Consider the following 27,180-nt stretch of genomic DNA (forward strand, 5'->3'; position numbering starts at 1 on the left):
TTACTACCAAACATCGAATGCGTTGGTGCGATAAACAGAGCATAATCAAAGTTCATAAGGAAACGCAATGCAAACATCGACGGGAAGTTGTAAAAGGTTGAGTTTAATTCTGGATACAGGAGGTACGGAATCCACGCGCCGTTTGGTCCTTGACATTTAGCTCGAATTGTCGACTTGCTTATCGATACACAAATCCACCACGTGGATACAAATCCACACGCTCTATAGAACACCTTAAAAACTAAAAATTCCGAAATATAATACACCTATCCCCCGATTTACACGGTACTTCGTTTTACACGTTTGACGCTTTTACACGGTTTTCCAAATAAGTTTTTTTTTTTTTGTTTTAATAACCGATTTTATCACCATCCCTCATGATGAAAATATTTCTGCTTCAAACATCGAATAACTTCGAGTGATAAAAGTGAATTCGAACCTTCGATTGTTCTTCCGTTTAATGTATTGTAATTAAATAAAAAAAGACATTGTTTCCGTAATATATTAAATATTTTAACTTGTCAATCAAATTTTATTTTTATTTCTATGTTAACCTAAAAATATTGAAAAAAATCCGCAACTGTTAAATAGCAAAATTATGCATTTTCTGCAAACTTTTCGATTTACACGGTTTTGACTTGAATATTTTAAATTTTTGATTTACACGTTTTTCTCAGGAACGTATCTACCGTGTAAATCGGGGGATAGGTGTATAAACGTAAGTAAACACGTCAGGCTTGTTAAGGACCCCTGCACACTTGCGGAGTACTTCGTTCGGTTCAACTATAAAAGGCTTCTTTAAATCTTTTTTACTACTATGTTTAGCACTAATCGGTGTAACATAACTCCCGAAGATGCCCCGTGGAGGGTTGAAACAAGTGTTGAGTGATTTGACGGTGGCAGTTGTGTGATTCGCATTGTTTGCCGCATACGCATTTATCAGCTAGCTGGCGGGCGGTACACTTTGTTGCACGACTACCACTGCATGTGCGGAAGTGGCTAAATATTGGTCCCTTTCTTACTTAGGATGGACTTTCGCGAAGTAACGCCTGATTCCATTAAATATACATGAAGCCTAACAAAAACGGTGGACTATCATTAATGTGCTCGAATTTAGATCTTTCGATTATTCCTACTGACCAGCAGGCACTAGTACATTGCTGGCCTTTAAGACCTGAAACCAAAGGACGTTCAACAGCGTCCTAAATATCGAGCTGCTGCCGAGCCCATGGTGATTACTGCCCAATCATATCTCCTTGGCAGTCGCGTTTTCCGCTTGGAGAGTAATGATTATAGCCTCATCATGGTGGTGCCCTGAAAGTGACCTTGACTATGTCGCCAGTCTACTTAGAGGGTGGGGGGAATACCCACGCCGCATTTTCCGACTCATGGCTCCATTTGCCGTCAGTTACACATGACAAAGCCTAGCTAAAAATTTATTGTACATTGAAATATATGTACCGATTAATTTACAATGCTACAGAAGCAAGCCTTCAATAGCTATAGACAACATGAAGCTAGTAGGAGGAAGATATCAAGGGATATCGTAGTACAGTCCTGCAATACCGGGAAGCCATTACGAAGCCATTGCAGTTAATGTATTGGCAGACATCGCCTCGCACGTTACTTACGGCGCATGTAGGTCACCTATATTTAACTCGATATCATTTTACAAGGGATTCCAATCCACATTTCATAATTATAACTAAACATATGGATAAAGTGAAACATACAAAGCAATCTGTATTCAAAGTCGGCTGGTCACCGTGAGAGATAAGGACCATAATCTTCTAAATAAACACATTAATAAAGATAAAGTGTACCAAGGAGCACAACAAGTAATTACTGGAGGTCTAAATAGAGGTCCAAATCAAAGAAAAAGAAATTACACATATATATATGCGTGTATGTGTATGTATGTAAGTGTCCGCCTGGTCTTAACGGTACAGGTATGCGATCCTCGTGAAAGTTCAACAGGAATGATATATATATTTTTAACAATTTTGATTTTTGAAACATTATAAATAATATAATTTATTTCTATGTTAATTTATTTGTGGTCGCTGGAACTGCAACATGGAAAAATGTCTTAGTGTCTTTAACAGTAGTGTAAGTTAGGTCAAAAAAATACGAAAGATCACTAGTAAAGAAACATCTAGAAAGTATAAAACTAAATATATACCACAATTCTAACTATATTTCATGGTTGGTATTTGAATCACGAATCTCTGTACAAAAATACAGATAATACCGAAAACTACAATCACAGTGGCTGCATTCCTTGCGATAAGCGAATGCCGCACGTCAATGACAGACCGGCGGACTCCACAACAAATATTCCTCACGAGATAAATGCGTACATAACTCAAATGCGGATGACGAGATAACTCGTTCCACTCGACAGGGTTTCATATTTTAATTTTAACGATTTCCTTAAAGCACCTCGCAATATAAATTCTCTGGTTTGGACAGGTGCCAGTGGACAATAAATTTGACGTTGACTGCCGCTGCAATATTCCGGAATCTGGTGTAAAATGACAATTTGATTTAATAACATGTTATTAAAAACTATAATTCTATTGCATAATCAAATTGCATAAAAAAATTCTGATTTTCTTCTTCCACGCCTTCGCTTGAACGTGGACGAAATATTAAATAATGCCTGTCGGCATTAGTTCACTTTCAAATGTTACAATATTTTTGCCAAGATAAAGTGAACATCTTGGAGGCCACCCAACTTTGTGACGGTCTACTACTACCACTAACTACCACTGCATGTGCGGAAGTGGGTCCTTTTCTTACTAAATATCTTTAACCATAAAACATTCCGATTCGTTGACACTTCTTTCTTATCTTTCTTATAATATATATAAATCTCGTGTCACAATGTTTATACTCAATGGACTTCTAAACCACTTAACCGATTATAATAAAATTCGCACACCATGTGCAGTTCGATCTAACTTGAGAGATAGGATAGTTTAAATCTCAAATTATAGTCGCAATTTTAATTTATTGCTAATTATTGTCTGTTATTATTTGACAGTCACAATTATCTGTTAACTCCAAATGATTCTAACAGATGTCGATACCTTTCGACTGGGTTGAGTAAGTAATCAATAGATGGCGCTGCTATGGTAAATCTACGAACGTGTCATATAAGCTACATTTTAACAGCATAATTATCACGTGTTGTTGACGCTATAAAATTAATTAAATTTATTTTGTAGTGAACGAAATACCGTATAATTCAATTATTTCCACTTTTTAAATTATCACAGCAACGCGTGGCCGGGTCAGCTAGTACTTTATAAAGTAACAAATGAATTAACAGTGGTACCTCTCGGATAGAGTTCTTCTTGCCAGCATGCCGATCGATGGCGGCTGCCGCCCCGCGGGGAGGGACACGTTCCGGGAGACGCGGGGGGGCGCGGGGGTCGCCATGGCAACGACTCAACTACCCTCCGATAACACTTGTCACACTTATCACATTATACTCTCACAGCCTGTCTATTATCACTTCAATACGAAATCGTATTTATTGTTCCTTTTTCAAATTTGAATCGACGTTTTATCTCTCACACTGCAGTCGAAAACTAAAATTTCACGGCAATGATATATGCTAAAAATTTTGACTGTTAACCCTTAAATGCATAATGATGAATTGCAAAATACAACTTTGAATTTAATAGTGTACAGTAAATGCATAGTCTTGTATATCTGCAACGTAAGGTGTTTTTTTTTTAATAAATAAGTATATTTTTTATATATATTGAAATATTTTCCCCTGCGTTGTAATATCTGCAAGATATATATTCAAAATATAAACAAAAGTCATGCATTTAAGGGTTAATTTTAATTGTTTCTTTATATTTATGTCTTAACCTTTCGAAGATTCTCAACGAAGCCTATTTAGATCAATAAATAAAATCTGTTAACATATTGCTTTCACAGCTGGTATACCTAACCTTCAAATGTATTTTATATACATATATTGTTATGATATAAGAATCATATACAAGCAAATACTGTCATATCATTACATTACCCGGCGATAAATATTGCACATCGCTCTTTGGAAAGAGACAATCGGCTAATTTCGGCTTTGTAGAGCACTATCTCTGTCCCACACTACCTATGTGATGTTTTGTCAGTCGTTGTATTTCGTGCGACAGAGATAACGCTCTACGAAACCGAAATTAGTCGATTGCCACTTCCCTAAGATCGATGTGCAATATTTATCGCCGTGTAATGTAAAATAATCTATCATATATATTCATATAATTATAAAGGACCTTTTACAATGATCTCTGAATAGAAAATCCTTCAATCTAAAGTTACAATATTAATTTTTTTTTTTTTATAATTGTATTATCTAATCTCATAATGTATTATGTCGCATATAATACAATTTTTTAATTGCAAAAATACATTTTTTGGTCCAAAAACGAAATTTATTATAACATTTTATATTTGCATCTATTTTATCACTGTTCACCAAACTGAGGCCCACGCTCCACAAGAAGGAAATATCGAAAGTGGACTCGACACGAGTTTAACCCTTTCGTCTTTTAATATAAAAATTATATATGTTACATATAGAAGCATAAGAATTTTAGAAAGACTAAGATGAAACGACACAAAAAATGATCCAAAAATATTGTATTATAAGATTCACAAGTAAATTTCCTAACATTTTTCCTCTACAGTTTTTAGGCAACTGGAAAAACAAATTCGCGAGAATCTTAACCCACAGAACAACCTGGTAAGCGACAGATCGCGACGAAAACCGTCAAGTGACTAGAACAAATGATCCACTCGGAATCAATTAGAACAACTTAAACACAGCTGATAGCAGCCGTATCGACACTCGCTTGTTCGCATTAATATTGGATTTAAATATTTGTTCCAAATTTACGCGTGGCCTCTCACAAAGAGGTCATATCAAAGATATATATAAAACTACAGTATTATTGTCTATAGGTGTAAAATCTTTAAACCGATGAACACATAGTTCATTTATTGTCATTTAAAGTATAGTGTACACACTATCAAAATAAATACATTTAAAAAACTTTTAAGTTAAACGGTTTTTTGATACCCATATTGTGGTGGTTGTGGAAAAATATGTACCTAGTCCGCCATATTGGAACGGCGTCCATCTTGTATTTTAAATTTTGACATCATCGTGTTTTACTAGTGTAGCCCTTTCATGCGATACCCATATTGAGGGGGTTAAGGAAAAATATGTAATCCGCCATTTTGTATCGGCGGCCATATTAGATTTATAATGTTAATGATTTTATTATATTGTATTGTCATCTAAATTAAATGTGTGTACCAAATTTCAGATCAATCTGACAACGGGAAGGTGATTAAATTTTAATTTCTAATTTTGACCCAAACAAATTAATTCTGTACGGGTCGAACTAAATAAAACCGTTCAAAAACAATGGTTTCAGAAGTGACGTAACGATGATATATTATATATTATTGTTTACCATCCGTCGCCCCAGACTTTGTACTACCAGAATTTATTGGCTTGTCGTGTTTTAACAGAAAAAAAAATAATCACGAACAGGATGATTGAAAATAGCTTTAAACGTAACGCAAGGCATACATGTGGGTACTTATTTTTAATTCGATATCGTTTTACGATAGATTTAAATACATATTACATAATTATGTCTAGATATATATATATAAATAAATCTATATTCAAAGTTGTTCACCGTGGGAGATAAGAGCCATGATCCTTTAAAAATAAACACATTAATAAATGTAAATTGTACCAAGGAGGAGGTCAGAAAAAGAAAAAGATTTGTTTGGTTATAAACCACCAAAACACCCTGTATACCCAGTTACCACCTCACTATAAAATGCTTATGCAACATGTATAATTTTACATTAAACCGAAAGTACAACTTACGTCGAATTCATTTTTAAATGGCTCCCCTTAAACAAATTGCCCACTTATGGGACGTAGGCCCTATATTGGGAAACACTGCTTTATAGACATACTTATTATTATATCTTTTAGACGAGTTTTAAAACATCATTATGATTCTGTATACAAAATATATCTTTGAGTTTGACAACATAGTGCCGGGTATATTAAATATATTTTTATTTTAGTAATTTTATTGAAAAAAAAAAAGTAGTAAAAAAATCTTTTGTCGCTAAATAATTTTTGATGACAACGTAAATAACGAATAAATGTCTTTAACTGCTGTTTAAACCATCAAACAGCAGAAAACACAAAAAACTCAGTCGAATTTTTAGAATTTAAGGAAAATTCGATTGAGTTTTTTGTTTGATCATCTCAGATCACAACGCGATAGGAAAATTTTGTAACTTTAAAATAAAGGGTTAATATAAGGAAGCTAAATTTGATTCTCTTTTTTGCCTTGTATATCTCACTGGGTAGAAAAGATGAAATCCATTTATTCGACATTGGAAATTTTATCAGAACTCTTATTGATCGACAACTTATTGTCTATTCTATTTTTGACTCTACTCTGCTTCGCTATGTGCTATAGTTGTGTAGAAGAAGCAGGAAGAAACTCCACAACAACACGGATGTATACATATACACTTTATATATGTCCTAAATGAAATAAAAACAATCAGGCGACATCGCTGTCAAGGATTCTTGTCATTTAAATATTCGTTTATTGAACAATAAGCTTTTTCCGTTAAATTACTTTTAATATGAGTTTTGAATTTTGTTAATAATGTCTAATAATGTTTTGCGGCATTTTGTTAAAAACTCTAATTCCGTTCATTACAAATGAATTAGACTTTTTTGCAGTCGAAACTTTAGTACAGACAGTTTGATAGTATCTTATAAATACACTATAAAGTCCACTATTTATGAACAAAATATTATCATAAATATATTGTGAGAATATTGATATCTTTAAACCGAATCTTCAAGGATCAAGATCCTTTGAATTGTTACTAGCTTCAACATTCTTGATTTAAAAAGGAGAATTGCATAATTTTTTTTTTCTTGGTAAACAAGTCCGTCCAAAGGTTGACCGGAAGAAATAGCCGCTTGCGGAAAAACCGTCTGTTTTTACTTCCTATTTTTCCTACTTTATATATTTTTTTTCTTTTAGTGCCTTGAATAAAAAAATAGAGAATGAATAGTGTAAAACAAATGTTTGCTTTTGTGTTTGTGTTTGTTGCTAGCCAGTACGACAACAACTTTTATATCAAAACATTCTCACTCGTTCGAATTCAAATATCGAACGTCGATTTGAATTCGGACGCCATTAGTGATGTCGCTGCTGTTACATCGCGTTTAGTAAATACTCTTTGTACAGATGTGATTAGACCTTCGATCAGTTTTGGCCATCATCTTCCTCGCCAACGTGCTCGAAGCCAACTTCACCCGGTAATCGCGTATAAATCTAAACACAAAATATATGAAATTCCGTAATTTCACGCTAGATGGCACTATTTGTATTTTACATCACGCTATTGTTTGTTCGTATTCCTTCATCCCCCCTAACTGTAATTTGAACCACTATTTTGAAACTGACCTTCCCTTTTTTTCACGAACTCATATCGAAGAAGCTGTAGAAGCCCAAAAGGTCATCAGCACCGACGTCAACAGAAAGAGAAAGAGAGAGAGTAGTCTTAACTTTTGAAACCTGGCTTCATAACCACACCTTATGGGTCAGTTTATCTGAAAGGTCGCGTAACTTGGATCTCTTAAGTTTGATAGTACCTACTAGTACAATACAGGGTGATTATAAATAAGTCGCAAAGGCTTTATTGATTCATGAACTATGTATATATGAGTATATATATATATATATATATATATAAACACACGCTTTTTAAAATGTATACATCTATATCCAAAATATTTTTATAAGAATACGAGAAGCCAGTAAATAATAGCTTTCTTTATATATCTTTTAATTTATTGCATGATATACATGGTGTTTTTAAATAGGCATTGAAAGTTTTGAAGGAATGAATGTACAGCACTTTTGTCAGCAAAAGAAACCAAATTTTTTTTTTAGAATCAATCAGGGCAAATACATCTGGCAGTATATAATAATAATTAATTTTAATATGTAATATTACGTTTTTAATAAGACTTTTTATAAGTTTTTTTTTTGAAACCATTGATTTTTCTATAGGATGTATCGTGTATTCATAGATGGTCAATGCACTATATATTTAGCCTTTTAAACCTTTTACAACGATAATCAATCATCCTGTATATACTGATTGAAACACTTCAATAATCTAAACGATACATTAGTTCCACGTGTATACGTAGAACTAGTTACATACGATATTTTGATATTTTATGCGAATTCTATTTCGAGCTCCGCGGCGGTAATAAACCAACTTCAGCGATAGCTCCAGTGTGACGCCGCCCTTATGTACACACTGCGGTACACCAAAGCGAAAACCGTGAAATATATTTTTACGAACGCACCAATAAATTTGTGAAATTCAAACAAAGTTTTTATGGGACGAGCGGGATTTTTCCATTCGTCTTGTTACGGCAATGGCGTAGTTCCTTACATCAAGTTGCTATTTTGTTTGTGTATTTTGCTGCTTGCCTATAAATATCTTCATATACAATAAGCCATAACTATTGTAAGAAAGACGTGAACTAAAGAAATATTTCTACTAACCGTCAGAGCATCTAGGGGACATATATACATATTTAATGGAATCAGGCGTTACCTCGCGGAAGTCAAGCATAAGTAAGAAAAGGACCAATATTTTGCAGTGGTAGTCGTGCAATAAAGTGCAACGCCCGCCAGCCCGCTGATAAATGCGCATGCGGCAAACAATGCACAATACAACTACCACCGTCAAATTACTCAACACGTGTTTCACCCCTCCACGGGGCATCTTCAGGAAATATGTTACACCGATTAGTGCCAAACACAGAGTCTCAGACTTATATATATTACTTATATATATTAGTTATATATATTAGAGAGGTGAATATATAGCTGATTTCCTGTTAACTAAAAATACATTAATTCAATATATTTTAGAGTGATATACAGGATGATTAGAATTTAATTCAATAGTTATAAACATTTTTACTAAAAGCAGTATATTTACACTAAAATTTTTAAACCAATAATTAATCATACTGTATTACTTTAGAGCAGGGCTTCTTAAACTATGGGTCGCGACCCCAAATGTGGTCGCGTAGCAAAATCCTGGGGTCGAGAGATTTTAATGTGAAATATTTATATATACCATTTTATAACATCACTAGAGTTGGCGGAATACAGTGGACTTGCAGCTTCTAGACTCGCGCATTTGTTGAAGGTATTAAACTAATGTAAATACAATTATATAATTTTTTGTGCAATTTTTTAATTTTAGGTTTTTGTATGTTTCAAAACGAATTCAAAAACTATATATTTTCATATATATATTGTTATATAATAAATAAATATTCAATTTTTTTTTAATATTTGTATGGGGTCATCAAGAAACTCGCGATCATAAATGGGGTCGTGAATGACAAAAGTTTAAGAAGCCCTGCTTTAGAGGAATATGCCAAATACTCTGTTTTATTTGAGATTTAAATAGACCACAGGTGGACATAGACTTCTCTTTTATATTTCTAATAGTCTATTATCAACTAAAACACAGGCGAAACCTCCACCTTGTGGGATAAGGTTCTATCAATTGCTGCGTGAAGGTCCCTGGTTTATACTTCGGACCTGAAAAACCAGAGGTCATTCGTTATATGTCTTACCTGGTCTTACTTGAGATAAATATTGTCAACGTATGACATTTGATTGTCATTTGAAAACTCATTACGTACTTGAAAAACGTTGTGTACTAGATGGCAAAAGGTTGTTAATAACGAAAGTGAATATATTGTTGATTAGAAATAAAAACTTTCCTTTCTTACTAACTTACTTTCCGGTCCTCCTAATATATTCAGTATCGAGAAAACAATAAGTTACATTTAAGTGTAACTTATTTTTTGTATTAAATTCTGCATTTATAACTCACTATATACATGTCATGTTGATTTCTAACTTTTACGCAAGGCGACTGACACGCGGCAGTTTGAAACAATTAAATTTTATTATCCGTACAAATCGTCAAGGCCGTCTCGTAACATCTAAATGAACGTTTCTAATGCGCTCCAGAATCGTTTACTAAAATCATATTAACGCGAGAAAAGTACACATTTCCACCGTCTTTAAGGCCGACGTTGATTTATGGGAAAGCGTTTGAGTGAGTGTCTCATAAATCAACGTCAGATAGCTTGAAAATTATTTTATCATAACTATTAATATAATAAGTTTTTTTTCTACTATTTGAGACAATAAAATATATTTACTTTTATTATACATTTCCATCCTCATATATAGATTTTTAAAAGCTATATATTTTACACCTATGACAAAACACCTTGTATTTACACCGCATACATTAGGCGGTATCTCTGCCGACCCACTTTCGGCAACATTTCACCGCGACAACAGACAATTAGCTTGTAATTAGTTGTAATATTTCGAGTTTAACGATCTACAGTGTTTCATTTATTTACTGATCGACACACATACGTGTTATTAAAGCAATAACAAGTGACATGCGCGTGCGCATGACATTTACTGCGCTTCAATAAATCCTAAACGTATCAAATGAATCTTTGGTGGCTGGCAATAGCACGAATAGCTTCAGTTCTGCCATGTACAAATGCTATCCACCAGTTGGTTGGCTAAAAATGGCGCTGGAGGCGATTTGTGTAAACATACAATATCTAAAGATAAATATAAAATACATTTATTCAATATCGGAACTTTTTACAAAACTCTTATTGATTTTAACTCTACTCTACCACGCAAGGTGTTAAAGTTTTACAGAAGAAGCAGGAAGAAACTCCACATCAACAACATGTTTTAATAAAGTTTAACACAGATGTATACATATACACTTTATATATAGCCTAAATGAAATCAAAACAACCAAGCGACATCGCTGCCAAAGATTCTTGTCATTTAAATATTCGATTATTAAACAATAAACCTTTTCCATTAATTTACTTTTAATAGTCTTTTTCAATTAGAGACTTTTTGCAGTCGAAACTTTTTTAAAACATGTTTTTCATGGTGTCTTGTAAATACCACTGTGAACATCTATTTTTTTTTAATTATGCACGGAAGGGTTGACCTCAGAAAAGGCTTTATGTCACCCAGAGAGCAATGGGGACAGCTGTTCTAGAAGTTTCTTCGAACAAATTAGAAATGAGATCTGATCACCGACGTACTCCAAAGAATGACTCGTCTGTACTGACTGTGGATCATATCGCACGTGAAGCCTATTGCCGTTGATAGCGAAAGGTTCTCGAAAGGCAATCATAATTGAGATGGTCCCCACTATCAAAGCGATGACGTAGTTACGTTCGCAATAAGGCTCTGGATGCCGGCAGCTCAAGATCAGTGAACGTAGCGATTTGGGGAAAGCCCTATTGCCTTGTCGCTGCTAAATCTTTAGGGTTGTCTCACGCCTTCCAGAAGTCTCTGTCCACCAATATAATGATGAAGCTAGAAAACTTGCTAAGTCAAAATTTGAAGGTTATTGAGCTCTTAGATCTCGAGCGCTCCATGAAGACAAATGCCAATGTCCCATGAGAATACCACTTGGGCTGTTACTCAGTACGAGTTTAGCATTCAAGTGCATACGAAACAACCTAGGCATGGTCAGCTAATATTACGTGGCATAAATTTCTAACATATCAAAAAGTTATCACTGAATATGATGGAAGTAACTCCGGTAACATTTCATTCTAGAACTATCGAAGATCATTTCCAGAATATACGATATAGTCAAGGTTGCGGCAGTGAACGCGTTGGAGCGATCAAGGTCTCAAAGACTAATAGGATCCTCTCACCAGAAGTAGAGTATCTTGAACTACCAAGCAGCAGCGTAAGGTCAGTCATCATGATCTTTGAATGATGCTTGACGTTACCTACTTTGTCTACCTCTCCCATATTTAATGGAATCAGGCGTTACTTCGCGGAAGTCCATCCACCGCACATGCAGTGGTAGTCGTGCAACAAAGTGCACCGTCCGCCAGCCCGCTGATATATGCGTATGCGGCTAACAATGCGAATCACACAACCGCCACCGCCAAATTACTCAACGCGTGTTTCACCCCTCCACGGGGCATCATCAGGAGTTATGTTACACCGATTAGTGCCACACCGACTCTGTTTTTGGCACTAATCGGTGTGCGGAAGTGGCTAAATATTGTTCCTTTTCTTACCTCTCCCATCTTACAATTTTCAACTACCGCGAGATGGAACAGTACTATATGCAACAAAACACCTGTTTCATTACCGTGATATACAGTTTCAATCGAGATCAAATATCATCGCCGATGACAATATTGAACGTTATACAAATGCAAAGTATTGAATACAAAGTATTGAATACACAGTATTGAATACACATAACATCTGTTCGGTTAGTAGATACGACTCATTTAAATAATTATCAAAACGTATTGTGCTCAGTCACCGTCTAACACGTAACCTTATTATTTAATACATCGCGTTTTGTAATATACAGGATGGTGTATAAATTCACATAAAAAACATAATGTACTTTCTGTAGTTATTATAGAGAAAATGCGACGTGAGGCGAGATATAAAATGAATATAAAAAGGGAAATGAAGTAAATTGTGATGAATAAAAGAGAAATTGTTGAAATTAAAATGGAAGACAGAAGCCTGTGTGCCCAGGACAAAGATAGTACGAAAGGCCCCCAATAGCACGTCGCAATTAAAAATATACAGGGTGATTTGTTACACTCAAACTGGTAAATGTACACGCAATTTGTCTGTGGAATCTATTTTAATCGGTGCTATTATGGATCAACTCATACCTCATGCCAGGATATAAGGAAGGAGGAGTAATCTAGGTAGCTATAAGTCTAGATCTTTGGCTTCCCAGATCATACAAAGTCTCTTTTTATAAATTGATAACCACAGACAGTAAATATACGAATTTTTTTTCATATTAAATTAGATCCATATCACTATATCTATTATTTAGTAATATAATCATTTACTAGTATACAGTATGATTCAAAACACTGTATAAAATGATCGCTTTAAAATATTACGTTTTTTTTTTTGAAATTCGACGAGTTAATTTTTGGGTGTAATTCGCGACAACAGATAGTGAACTACAATTAAATTTAATATATCGCTATCCAAATATATATACAGGTTGTCCCATATTAGCCAACCTTTTAAAGATTTAACACCAATAACCGAACACGCTGTATATTAAAGTAAACTAGTCATCGATTCTATTAAAATTTGTGCAAGTCTATGTCCAGCTGTGGAATTCTTATAGTTCAAATGATGATGAACATCTCTTAGGTTTTTTTTTTAATTCCTTTGAACATTCCTATCAAGTAACAGTCAATACAAAACAAAGCGAAATAGTTTTTCATATAAATTTCAGAGAAACATAAATATTTTTTTACAAAAGTAATTAAAAAAAAATTTCACTAGGTCACTCCGTAATTAAAATATCCTTATAATGACTGCATCCGTCACCTCGTTTACAGCACTGTGCACAAAATTAAATAATTAATTACTGTTCAAACGATCGCTTGCACTCGGAACTACGGCACAGAAGACACGACCGCTCTCCGCCACGCCGCGGGCGCTACTGAAGCCTCCCGCGGTCCCGTAGACGTACGTACTACGTACGTAGCTACGTCGCACTGTTCCAGCGGTGTTCAACCTTTTATATAGCGAACCAAACCACGTGTCACGAGACAGATAATAAATATAGCTGCAGTTTTAAACTGAACTGATTCTCTTCTTTTATCAGAAAAGAGTAAATAGAATCCTTATTCTTTCTAAAACTCTTACGCTCCAAATGCATCAACCATAATTGTAATATTAAAGCAAAAAAGAATAAACTCGTATTTAGTCAAATTTCAAATTTTTCTCTCCGTTTTGACTCTGTGTTTGGCATTAATCAGTGTAACATAACTCCTGAAGATGCCCAGTGGAGGAATTAAACACGCGTTGAGTGATTTAACGGTGGTGGTTGTATAATTTGCATTGTTTGCCTCATACGCATTTATCAGCGGGCTGGCGGGCGGTGCATTTCATTGCACGACTACCACTGCATGTGCGGAAATATATTAAAATAATTATCAATTGACAAAAATCATTTCCTGCAGTTTTAAACTGAACTGATACTTCCTCTTTTCAAACAAGAGTAAAGAGAATCCTTAATCTTTCTAAAAAAACCTTACGCCCAAAATGCAACACACATAATTGATATAACAAAGCAAAAAGAATAAACTCATATTTAGTGAAATTTCAAATTGCAATTGCTCACTTGTGTCCCACGTTTTTTTATGGCCTCCACTATTGAGTACATCTCCTTCCACTCCTATTTGGTTGGAGACAGGGATTCTATTTTATTAATATTTCTTTTACTTTCCATATTTTTTTAATTCCATTCTCTTCTTTCATTCGTCACAATATCTTTCTTGCTACTATTTCATTCAACAGTTCGATATTTTTACAATTCGCAATATCACAGATTTTTTTATTTTAACTTTTCTCTTACATTTGTATTCACAGTTGTATTATTTTATCACAGTTACAACTTTATTTTTACTTACATCTAGTTTGTTCGTTACTATATTTTACTTCAATTAGATCCACGTTGGGAAAACACTGCTCTAAGCTAAGGCATATGTCACTCATATTATTTTATGGATTTTTGTTCCAACCAAAAGTCCTTTTCAACACATACACATAGACATTCACAAATAAACGAATAAGATTCCATTCGGAATATTTAAGAAATATTTTAACATGTGTCTGTTTATTACTAGTATATTTAATTTTTGTACCTTTGTGTGTTTGAGTCATAAATCAAATTCGTCGCTTACACCGAATAAATACGTGATAACAAAACTAAAAGTTTACAGGAGAAACCGAAAATCTAATTTCTTTAATAACTTCTATTATATTCAACCTACAAGGCTCATTTATATATCAAATCAAAGCTATTTTTTTTCTGCATCCATGTATCTATATTTTGAAATTATCTGAGTTACAACATAATTTTTTTTTACTAGAATTAAATTTAAACGTTTTATAGTAATGTCAAATTTGAAATTCGATATTGACCATCATCAGTAGGATTACGATATGATATTGTACATCTCTGCCGACTCCTTCATTGCAATATCTATTTATACTTTCTTATTATATACAGTTCATACATTTCAGAGTACACAAACTCCTAAACTCGCAAATACGACTTCGATGTACACACGGGGCACGGCGCTAAGGATCCAATAAATTTCGTTTTGCACACAGACGGCTGGGCAAACTTCATAAGTCATTGCGGTTACGGTAGGGAATGGAAACGTACAGACCAGCCAGCCGTGGGTGAACTGGGAGCGCTGGGAAATTTCCGACAGCCGCCTCTCATGTTTTCGCGTCGACATGAGATTTTTCCTTACACTAGAATACCGCATTGCACTGTACCAAGCGAATATAAGATCATAAAGTTTGATTATAACTCAAATTATAATATTTTTACATATAGCAGGGCGTTCGTTTGGTAGTAAGGCTGACTCGTAATTTATAATAAAAAGATAACATAACGCTTAGTTTAACAAAACACTACACCGGGCCGAAACTGTCTTGTACAGTAAATTATTAATTTCTCATTATTAAATTCCGTGTAGAAGTTGGTTTGTTTACTTCATGGCAGGATCCCTGAGGTACACTAGCTCGAATAGTGCAGGGCGAAACTGTCATAGGGAATATACTTATTTATACAACGGATAAGGTTCTAGTAAGTTCGAGATAGCACTCGGTTATAATTTCCGAGAACCGTACACGAAAACCTATAAATAACTTCAAGGTAATGCGTGTTCTCGATCATAGGGTTCAGTGTTTATTGTTTAGAGGGTTCTGTAACTCCTGCTTTATAACAATTACTCACTTTTCAAGACATATACCTTTCCCGTGGATTTCCGAAAGCATGGACTGATTATTTTAAAATTTACTATGATCTCATTGATCAAGGACCTTGCTATACTAAATGACCGTGATATCTTACTCTTTTTAACTTGAAATACACGATAGGAAAACTATGCGAAGAAAAAACATTAAAAAGAAACTTAAACTTTTATGTTATTGGAATTTGGATATAAACGAAATATTATATTTACAGATGCGATCCACAGCGAAGCTTCACCCACTAAATATTAAACACCGCAATCCTTGAAATTTCTGTCGAACACCCACGCGTTACGTAAAACTGACGAGTTTCTTCATGTATATATATATTAGACAAGACAATGATATACTGACTGGAAATATCTTTAAATGCAAAATGTTGCTTCCGTTGAACAATATTCCAATACTAAACAATAGAACAGAATTCAATACGCAGTTACATAACGCAGAGTAAGAAAACTGAACTAAAGAGAAAAATAAATACACTTAAAAAACTTTTACGTTAAACGGTTTTTTGATACGCATATTGTGGTGGTTGTGGAAAAATATGTACCTAGTACGCCATATTGGAACGGCGTCCATCTTGAATTTTAAATTTTGACATAATCATCATGTTTTACTAGTGTAGCCCTTTCATTTGATACCCATATTTAGGGGGTTAAGGAAAAATATGTAATCCGCCATTTTGTATCGGCGGCCATCTTAGATTTATAATGTTATTGATTTTATTATATTGTATCGTCATCTAAATTAAATGTGTGTACCAAATTTCAGATCAATCTGACAACGGGAAGGTGCTTGAATTTCAATTTCTAATTTTGACCCAAATAAATTCCGTACGGGTCGAACTAAATAAAACCGTTTAAATACAAGATATATATACGCAAGTCGTAAATCAGTAACATGTCTAGAGTATAAACAAAATCTGTTTTATCACATGCAGAAAGAGATGTAAGAGGGAGTCTGAAAGAAGAGACATAGTACAGAACGAAAAAAGAAAAAAAACTCCTTGTAAAAGGAGTCCCTATCGGATATTCAAAAAATAAAGGATGAAATAAAATTACAAAAAAAGTGTTGAAAATGTTACACATACACCTGTGTATACATTTAAATGCACACACACACACGTGTATATATATATATATGTTCATTACTCTCTATAAAAAAACACCTAACAAAAATTGCAAAGGATAGCTAAACCTGCGTTCGTGTAACGCAAGATGTCGCCACTGGCTTGCACTGCGCTTGCGAAAACGCTTGCAATCCACTGTTGATTTTGGTACGAACGTAACCGTAGCAATTAGGATACTTGATACGGTTTCGCATAATTAGATAAAAAAGTTAATTGCAGTTTCATCAGTATTTTCGAATCGTCAGACTTCAGCCAATGCCGGCCAACCAACGCTACTTCTATAAAACGGCAACGCGACAAGAATGCCAGAACTGCCCGACATATATATGTACATAAATATATACATATACACATATACACATGTAATGAGCCAATAAGCGCCGTCAGTCACATATTTTATGGTTAATTTTGTTTAATATCCTCAACACAAATGCTGCGCAATTAATTCTTTATCTAAATTACCAATTAAAAATATATTTACTTTAAAAGTAACATTACTACCGCTTCCAAAAGTTATTGTGGAGGAAGTAACTCCAGCTCCGTTAGCAAAATTATCCGGTTAAGACCTCGTGATGAAGCTACTGATCTGATCCTCTTCATGCCAGCAGATACACACCTACTCCAGGCCATGTAACTTCCAAAAATGATTGATTTTACGTTCCTCACTCCTATTAGGGCCCTCTCATACATTCCCCATTTTTGATACACAGGAACATTTTTAACTTAATAATGTTATTTTTGTCCTTCTAAATATCTTACTAACATCTTTATTTTATTCGCCACTTAATATATCATTCCTTTGCTTAATTTATTAAACGGTTTTATTTAGTTCGACCCATACGGAATTTGTTTGGATCAAAATTAGAATTTAAGCACCTTCCCGTTGTCAGATTGATCTGAAATTTGGTACACACATTTAATTTAGATGACAATACAATATAATAAAATCAATAACATTATAAATCTAAGATGGCCGTTGATACAAAATGGCGGATTATGTATTTTTTTTAACCCCCTCAATATGGGTATCAAATGAAATGGCTACACTAGTAAAACACGATGATTATGTCAAAATTTAAAATTCAAGATGGACGCCGTTCCAATATGGCGGACTAGGTACATATTTTTCCACAACCACCACAATATGGGTGTCAAAAAACCGTTTAACTTAAAAGTTTTTTAAATGTATTTATTTTTCTTTCTCACACCGCCTTCCTTACTTCGCCATCACCTCTAAAATACTATTTTGTTACTAATTTTATTTTGTTTTATCTCTTCAAGATTACAATGATCATGATCTTGCACTACCTTGACTACGACGTCAGTCCATCGCGCCTATTGACTCGTTGTGGCTACTCCATAACCTTTCCACTCCAACAGCAGACAGTTCCACCACCGACATGCTTCCATCTTCTGCGACTAGTAATAGCATATACGCATGACCTAGGTTTCCGCTAAACCTAGATCACGTATCGGTCGCTTTGATCACACCATTAATAACATCTTCGGTTATATTTATTATTCAACGTGTGTCATCTCAGGGACGCGCGGTGTTCATCAGACACATTAACATCTGATGGCGTCTCTTATTCAATTTCCCTGCACAACGTTCTCAATCGGATCAAATATTCAAAATATAGTAAAGACTGATAGATAAAGATTGAAGTACCAATATTTCACCTGACATCGTGGTTTTGTTCCAAAAAAACTCGACGCAAAATGAATTGGGACTTCTAGCAAACCATGTAGACTCAAAGTCAAAACAACGCTTCGACCTATTGTTTGAAATCAAATATTCAAAATATAGTAAAGACTAATAGATATGATAGAAGAACCAATATTTCACTTTACGTCTTGGTTTCGTTCCAAAAAAACGCGACGCAAAATGAATAAAGACTTCTAGCAAACCATGTCGAATCAAAGTCAAAACAACGCTTCGACTTATTGTATGAAATCAAATATTCAAAATATAGTAAAGACTAATAGATATGATAGAAGAACCAATATTTCACTTTACGTCTTGGTTTCGTTCCAAAAAAAAACGCGATGCAAAATAAATTGAGACTTCTAGCAAACCATGTAGAGATTCGAACCCAAAACAGCATTGCTACCTAACTGTACAAAGTATCTCGTAAAGAGGAAGAGTCACTGACCAGACATGCGCGCTAGCCGTAAGTTCTGCCGGCCAGCTGGGTCGCGCTGGGTTTGTGTCCTCGAGGGCTGGCTGGGTGAGCCCCGCTGCTACTATCTCGCGGCCACTACCTTTGTGACTTCCTCGTCTCCCCGCCGAGTACTGATACGGGTTTGGAAATTCGAATCTTGTAAATTATAGTTCACGGAACCCTCCGTTTCGTGAACTCATTTCCGATGAAGCTGTAAAAGCCGCAAGGCTAACAGCACAAACTTCACTCGAGACTATAGACTATAGAGAAAGAGTACGAAAGAATGGGAGAAGCAGTTTTACTACTTATTACCCTCACATGTCCTCCAAAAGCATTACAACTAACAACATCTCTTATTCTCAGAGAGAATGGAGATATTGCATCATGTTCGTGAACAGTCTACTGCAAGGCATGTCTGTATTTAACAAATTCTCGCGACCTCAACAATGCTGTTGGCTTAAATGCATCTCATACTGCCACTTTGAGCAATTATTCGAGTTACAGTGACTTTAGTTCTCCTCATTACCAATTCGATCTCTTTCTAACCTTGTGCCTTTTACGCTAATCTAATATAAAAAATTCTCGTGTCACGGTGTTCGAACTTGAACTTCTCCGAAACGGCTCGACCGATTTTTACCAAATTCTATATGCGTATTTAGTAGGTCTGAGAATCAGCTACTATCTATTTTCCATATCCCCAAGTGATAAGGGTGGTCCACCCCTAAATTTTATTTTTAATTTTTTAGACTATTTTTTTAGTTTTTATTTTATTATGATACAGCATACAATAATGCATACAAACCTAAATTTTCACCCCTCTACGATCAACCCTAATCTTACATTTGTTAATTAAAAACTTTATTTTTTTTTTTGCAAAACAACGTTTGCGGGATCAGCTAGTATTATATACATCTTATTGCTCCGATATCAGCCGGGGCAGGTATGTACTTGTTTGTTCAACCGAAGGCGCCGCCGGCTGACCTTGTCGCTCCCGTGTTTACATCAGCACCGGCGCGCCGTAAACACCCCTTCCTCCCCCCACAAACCACATACACCCCCCGCCGCGCCCTACCCACTAGCCATTCATAACTACGTGGATAGGTGAACTATTCAGGCTGCATCACGCGTTTACCCCGCCTTGACTTGACCTCACCGTTTTTATTGCACACGCAAACCTGTTTTATGAAATCTGTCCAAGAGAGTCCAAAATAAAACAGATTAAATAAAATAAATAAAAAATACACGATAAATAAGAGTTGTGTTAAAAATTCCAATGTTGAATAGACGTATTTTATCATTATCCTTATTAAACAAATCAAACATTATCGTCGAAATATCAATAAATAAAATTGTAGGCTAGATCTTGTTCTTCCAGCTACTGATACAGAAGCATTTAGAATCGCAAAAACTTATCTAATTTCATGGCAATTGAACAAAAGTAGTAGTGCGAAGTAGTGTTTTCAATTAATTGTAGTATTAGAGTATTACAAGATATTTAATATACAGGATGATCCGTTATAGATATAAAAGCTTTTAGCTGGCGAATGTTTAACATTATGTCCATTCTGAACATTTACCCCCAGTACCAAAAAGAGGGAGTATAAAACGTATTACCACATCAGGTCAAAGTGGCAATGATTAATAAACGTCTCGCTGTCAAAGTTACATAAAGAACCAATTAGCAAAAGAAAACTTTATCAGGCATACAAAAGATGGAAGTATGATATTTCGAAAATCGCATTGAAAGTCTGTGTGAACAAGACAAAAGACAGGGATATATAATATGCCGGAGTGGGCTTAAAGCCAAAGAAGAGTTCAAATCAAAGAAAAAATTGCTAACAATTTGAAACTAAATGCCTTCATTTATTCATATATATACACATAAATTATTTATTTTATATTAAAACGTACAGGCCAATAACTTCTGGCAATAGTTTAGTATCAAGACAACTAGTTCCTTATATTTTATTTCTGTCGATTAGAAGCCTACATTCTATAACAGTTTTGAATTGTTGGTAATTTTATATGTACACCTATACCACGCTTTGCGTCGTTTCGTCTTGTGTTTTTTTCTAAGTTGCGTCGCTGCTTAATTAGTACTAATTTTCACTGCGCGTCGTTAGATTTTCGAGGTTGCGTTGTTTTGGGTTCGAATCTTTAATTTTTTTTCAAATTTTCTTTTTTTTTTTCTAAAAGATGGCAACACTTTTGTTTTTAATTGCGCCATGTCATCAAAACTCGGGTTCCCTTTCTAACTAAAAACAGCGCAATTTGAATACAGTTTTATTTTCATTTTGTTTTGCTAATTTTAGAGTTCAGTTTCAATTACATAGTGTGTTGTAATGTAGTGTGTTGTTTTTTTTTTTTAAAGAGAATTATAAATTTATATAAATTTTTCGTGCTGTTTCTGATTACAAAAAAGGTAAATATTATTCCAATTTATTTATTGGCAGAGTTATATTATTTTTGTTTTTTAAATGTTTACTTTGATCAATTTTCTTTTTAAAAAGTAGTATTTTCGTAACCCTGGAACCTATCTTCGATCTTCACATGGTTTTTTATAGAAAATCTTAATTCACTTTGCGGCGTTTCAATTTGCGTCGTGTTTTATTGGAACGTAACCACGACGCAAAGTGAGATATTGGTGTATTGTAATAATTGTCGAGTGGTGACCACGAGCAGGTTGATGGTGGGTCCCCCACTAGATGGACAGACGACATAGCTAAGGTTGGGGGTATCGCTGATCCGGTCAAAGTGGGAGACCATCGGCTGAAAATAGAGATATAGGTAAGCCGTTATTTAGTAACTGAAGCCATTAAAGACACAATAGACAAACTCGTAGGGGTCCCAAGCGAGTGCAATTTGCGAACAAAGATAGAGATAATTAAAAATCGATGCCAGTTACAACACCGCACTGCGTCGTCACGCCTCCAACACTTGGCCACGCCCTGCACCTGTCTGCGAGGTCTCGGGTTCGTGCACCGGAAATTTATTTTCGTGATCCATTCCACCGTTCACACACCGGTACGATCTCAATGTATTTTAACCGCTTTTAACACTGGAACGTTCCAGAAAACTCCAGAAATAATGGACCAAGAACCATCCCAACTTTTAATCAATCAGTGAAATAAATTTATTTCTTTACCACTTTTGAAAAGTCTAGACATTGATATAGCATAAATTTAATAAATAACTAGAAATATATATCATTTATGGCATGTATATGTGTATATGAACAATAAAATTCCACATGTAATTTCAGATCTGCAACTGGTGAGATTTTTGGTGTATTAAAATTGGTGTATTTTATACAAAGAATAAAAATAATTATCAAAAAATAAACAAGTGATACTTGTTGTAACAGCTCTTAATAGATACCGGACTGTTTGTATTTCGTGCGACAGAGATAACGCTCTACGAAGCCGAAATTAGCCGATTGTCTCTTTCCAAAGGTCGATGTGCAATATTTATCGCCGGGTCCAGTAGCAGTATTTTACAACCTTTTATGTGCATGCCATCTGTCAAGTCCACTTTTCAATTGCCCACCGGTGAGACGTGAATCCCACTTTTGGAAACACTGCTATATAGCTTTATTTTCACTAATGTGCTATACATTCGCCCATTTAAAGATTTTATAACCAAACACCATGTATAATAACGAAATATATATTAAAAAGGTTATGTTTACCATCGTAGTAAACGTACATTTATATTCCGGACGTGAAACGTTCCAGTCTGATGGTAACGAGCCATTTGTACGGAATTGTTTTTGCTCTCAGCCGAAAATATTTTGTTTTATAACAACTCATTCGCGTTCAGAACGAAAAAAAATTTGCAACTCCCTGCACAGGGCTGGCGCCCTGCCAGCTGCCGCCAGACGACGCACGAAACGAATTGTAATTTTCTTTATTCTTGATAGGTGATGCATTTGACCTCTGTCTCGTCTGATGTCAAGCGATGACGAGGTCTACAATGCTACATGCTCGCCTAAACCTGTTCACTCTTGTCTCGAAGACTCCTAATTTATTAAACGGTTTTATTTAGTTCGACCCGTACGGAATTTATTTATTTGGGTCAAAATTAGAAAATGAAATTTAAACACCTTCCCGTTGTAAGATTGATCTTAAATTTCGTACACACATTTAATTTAGATGACAATACAATATAATAAAATCAATAACATTATAAATCTAAGATGGCCGCCGATACAAAATGGCGGATTACATATTTTTTCATAACCCCCTCAATATGGGTATCAAATGAAAGGGCTACACTAGTAAAACACGATGATTATGTTAAAATTTAAAATTCAAGATGGACGCCGTTCCAATATGGCGGACTAGGTACATATTTTTCCACAACCACCACAAAATGGGTATCAAAAAACCGTTTAACTTGAAAGTTTTTTAAATTAAATGTGTGTACCAAATTTCAGATAAATTTGACAACGGGAAGGTGCTTAAATTTCAATTTCTTATTTTGACACAAATAAACAAATTCCGTACGGTTCGAACTAAATAAAACCGTTTAAAAATAATATAAAAATAGCCCTTGTAGTTTGATTTCTATTTCAAATAACATATCTCTAGAAGTCACATCTCTATTCAGTATTCAAAGTTTAAATGTTGTTCAAATACCGCAGAGATATTGCTTTATACCCCGCGCCGTCAAACTGTCCAACAGATATCACACCCAGACTTCCCCCCGGAACCTTCAATTCTCTCCTGAAACGGAAGCCTGTCTGCCGCTCGGCTATATGATGTCATGTTTCAGACATTGTCTCTTTCAACTTGCAACCAACTTATTGTGTTCAAAATGAAACTGTCAATTATTGCAACACTATGTTGAAAATTAAACTCACGCCTACTTCTATTTATAAAGAGAAAGATTCGTACGTATATACATAATTAGATATACAATTATCCTCCTATAACGCGGTACTTTTACAACGTTCACATTTCTCTCGTATAACAAATGTTTCCCCCTATAACGCTGAAATTTATCACGACATATTTCTGTACTACATTATAAATTTTACAGAAATTTAAAGCTTTCTCGATTGTTATAAATTAACTGATTTTGTAGTAACATAGATTAATAATAAAGAGATTTTAAAAAGGCTTTTTCTTATCATCATATTCTTATCATATATTGACTTAAAATATGCTAAATATTAACCCCTATAAATCTTTTACAACATTTACTAATGACCCTGTACATAATTTTAATAAATCAATAATATAAAATGCATCCTTTTATGTGATATGAACGATGTACGCCCACAGCTGGGCATAGGCCTACACCAAAGATCGCCACAGGCAGTCTTCACACGGCTCAGTTGTGTATGGCAATCACGGAATCTGACCATGACTACGGAACTGTGAAAACCGTGCTGCTATATAGATGCGAGACGTGAAATGTCACTAAAGATATCTCTTGTCGACTCCAAGTCTTCGTTAACAACTGTCTTCGACGTATTCTCGGTATATACTGGCCTGAGAAAGTCTCCAACGTAAATTATTGGAAACGCTGCAGTGAGATGCCGATTGACCAGCAGATCAAACGCCGCAAGTGGAACTGGATAGGCCACACGCTCCGATTGACCCTGATCACATACCGAGGCAAGCTCTAGAATGGACTCCTCAAGGAAAGCGATGACGCGGCCGCCCAAAGCAAACCTGGCGGCGGACCATCACTGCACAAGTGAAGGCAGCTGGAATGACGCGGAGCGAAGTAAAGCGCGAGGCTCAAGACCGCTCGAGATGGCGACGTACTGTGGACGCCCTCTGCCACATCTTGGGGACATAAGAATAAATGATGAAAGATCGCAACGAAGACCAGCCATGCGCTGTTCGCAACCAGCGGTTCTAACCGCGATGAAAGCAAGAAGGAATGAAACAACAAAATGAAAGATATTGTGAAGGAAAAAGGTATGAATAAAAGAGATAGAGAAGTTTGAAAGAGAGTGAAGAATAAAGATAAAATGATCTGATCCCAACAAATTAGGGGTATGAGAGGCCTCCAATAGCGGGAGCAATTTAAAAGAAAAAATAACCACGCCGCCTATGGATCGTGGTTCCCACTCTCGAAGGGTTCTTCAAAACGAGATATTCTTCGAGTTACATCCATGATCTTGGTTCTTTTTTGGTGCACGACTGTACCGTTCGACAATATACCACAACCTCCGCAATATTTTTTGTGCATTCAGGAATCATATTGCGATTGCCGCGCCATTGTTTCAATATCACGCCATAACATTCTATTTCCATGAAACTGTTCAATGCGTTCTAATTATTCCGATATGAATAGTTAATTAAAAATAGATATGTTATCCTAACTCACTCATTGAATAATTTTAAGTCATAGGCGCCACTATATGTATCTCGTATAATAGGCATATATCTCTAAAACCAGACGGTTAGTCAGACATAAATAAAAAAACAAATATTTTTTCGAACACAATTTGCTAATGTTATAAAAGTCAATACATTGATTTAGCATTTCGCTATTCGCGTACAAAAAAAAAGCGAGCCAAATCCTATATTCGCAGATCTATCAAGTACATACATAATAAAGAATTTACCAATAGACATCCGACCTAATATCCTTTGCAAATGCCGTCAAACGGACTAATAAAAAGGTTTATGTTAAAATGTTAAATTCACAGCCTGTTAAAGAGGCTTCAACAAGTACTGTAAACGTGACATTTAATTTTAAAAATCTTAATGAAGGTTTAATAATGGCAAATGAACTGCAATTTCTTTACGAACATTGACCCGTCTAGTCAAAGTCATATTCAAGAGGTAAATTGCTAATACGACTCCTGCGTGTCAGCTTGAATTGAAGGCCTAATAGGAATATACCCCGAGAAAAAAAAACTAATTTTTAATTTTTTTTGTCCTGTAAAATTAACATGTTTCTAATCTATTCAATGTCTAACTACAATGTCATCTCTTATATATATGTGTATGTATGTATGTATATATATATTATATCATTCCTGTTGATCTTTCACGAGGATCGCATACCTGTATGGTAAGGACCAGGCGGGTAGCAGTTGTATGTAAATATCTATATATATATACACAGACACACACACGCACATATATATATATATATATATATATATATATAAATAAATATATAAGAATGCACATGTCAATAGATAAAATATAATTTTCTCAGTCGAAATTGAAATTCAGGCCAGACACACCGGTGTGTTGAAAAGCATTAAAATGTCTTAATATATAATCTGAAGAATTTCAAAAAGATATTCACCGCAACGGAATTGTAAATTAAAATCAAAATATTAATTAATTAACAATTAAACCATACCAATATGAGAATTAAAATCAAGTAATCAAAACACACAAGTCATTCACGCACAGTTTTCAAAGTAACACGACTTATTTATAACTATAAAACAATAAAAATAATTTATGTGATTATTTCAAAATGGCGGCGACGCACCCGCGAAGACGCGCTGCGCGAAACTGAAAGCTGAACAGTCACCTTCCGCTCTGAAGGCACCGCCCAGTCTAGATTGACCCACCATCGCTTGGAAAAAAGTATTTCTCCATAGCTCTCCTTAAAATGGTCATCGAAACTTCCAACATAAACAATTGATTTCTATTCCGATATATACACCCACTAAATAGATCATATCAATCCAATTTATCATGACCCATAACTGCATATAATAATATATGCGATCAGGTGTCATTTTATAATGGTATATTCCACTTTAGTAGAATAAATCTACAAAAGAAAACAAACCTTGACTCCATGGTCATACAGTTCGTTTTACATTAAAATTAATCATTTAATGCGATGCAGTAAAGTTGAAGATTGTCCAATT

General features: G+C 34.9%; 1 protein-coding gene across 1 annotated transcript in view; it reads right to left on the reverse strand.

Moving 5' to 3' along the window:
• RhoGEF2 (Rho guanine nucleotide exchange factor 2) overlaps window positions 1-27,180 on the reverse strand; it is a 292,722-nt gene that overhangs the window by 25,138 nt on the left and 240,404 nt on the right. The window lies entirely within an intron of this gene.

Source organism: Battus philenor, unplaced genomic scaffold (genome assembly GCF_028537555.1).
Source record: "Battus philenor isolate CCGP_79_NKW_IND1 unplaced genomic scaffold, ilBatPhil1.0.hap1 SCAF_25, whole genome shotgun sequence".
In the NCBI taxonomy this organism is placed as follows: Eukaryota; Metazoa; Arthropoda; class Insecta; order Lepidoptera; family Papilionidae; genus Battus; species Battus philenor.